This window comes from Pieris rapae, chromosome W (assembly GCF_905147795.1).
Source record: "Pieris rapae chromosome W, ilPieRapa1.1, whole genome shotgun sequence".
Lineage (NCBI taxonomy): Eukaryota > Metazoa > Arthropoda > Insecta > Lepidoptera > Pieridae > Pieris > Pieris rapae.
The window spans coordinates 177,785-178,973 of NC_059533.1; the positions used below are offsets into that span (position 1 = coordinate 177,785).

The following is a 1,189-nucleotide window of genomic DNA, read 5'->3' on the forward strand; positions in this document are numbered from 1 at the left end:
CAAATTAATTATTTGTAATCAAAAAACTTAATTATTATCTATTTCGGTTAGGTTAGGTTAGTATATGATTTTTTTTTTTAAATTTATTTAATAACTAAGTACCCAACACCGAATCAGAGCACCCCACTATCCACGTGGTCTTGTCTGCCCTACCCCTAGAGTGTATATAAATAATCGGAGCCGTTCAAAAACCGAATTATTATCTAGTTCGGTTAGGTTAGGTTAGTATATGAATATTTTTTTTTTAATAACATTTTATTTAATAACCTAAAAGTACCCAACACCGAATCAGAGCACCCCACTATCCACGTGGTCTTGTCTTTCCTACCCCTAGAGTGTATATAAATAATCGGAGCCGTTCAAAAACCGAATTATTATCTAGTTCGGTTAGGTTAGGTTAGTATATGAATTTCTTTTTTCTAAGAACTGTTGCTGAAATCATCAATAAACATATAAAAAACTAATATTTATATCATATTATTATATTATATTTGAATAAAATTCAAGTTTTTATTCTAAAAAAACTATCGACAAATTAAAAAAACGATTTTGATGCAAAATGTCACGTCTCTAATAACTAATGGAATCTGTATGGCTAAAGTCCTTTGCCTTTCCCATTAGGGATAAATTGAAAATAAAAAAAAATAAGCAATGGAAAATGTACGATTTATTTACGAATTTCTATACATTATACAGGTTTAAATAATCTTTATTAATATTTAGACGGAACTCCGGCAGAAAAAATAACTTGGAGGTGTTCCATTAAAGGTAAAGAGACACTTACATAATCAGTATTATCAAATTCAGGGACACATTTCTAAATTGTTACCATTCTAGCCTTAAAATTTTAAACATGAATATCTCCGTAACTATGGGTTTCCGCAGGTTGGGAATGACACAGGGGGTATTTCTCCATCCCCTCTTCCATCTCCCATCAAAAAAACCTCAAAAATCGACGGGTCATATTGGAAAGTTTAACCTCGATACAGACTGTTCGGATAGCACGAAGTCTGTTAAAAGAAAAAGAGTATCTGTTAGAAATGAAAAAAAGAGAAAAAGTTCCCAAAATTTCCCTCATGATTTATAAAAGACAATATAACTCCTAAAGTCATCGAGTCTGATGTTAAAACAACAGAAATACCCCCAAATGAGGCTGCCCACTCTAACAATATTTCAATTAATCCTCGCG

General features: G+C 31.5%; 1 long non-coding RNA gene across 1 annotated transcript; it reads left to right on the plus strand.

Moving 5' to 3' along the window:
- The first annotated feature begins 488 nt into the window (after nucleotides 1–488).
- LOC123690469 lies at nucleotides 489–980 on the plus strand. The gene is made up of 2 exons (XR_006751094.1): nucleotides 489–768; nucleotides 886–980. It is a non-coding gene; the product is annotated as an uncharacterized LOC123690469 (long non-coding RNA).
- Nucleotides 981–1,189: the final 209 nt, after the last annotated feature.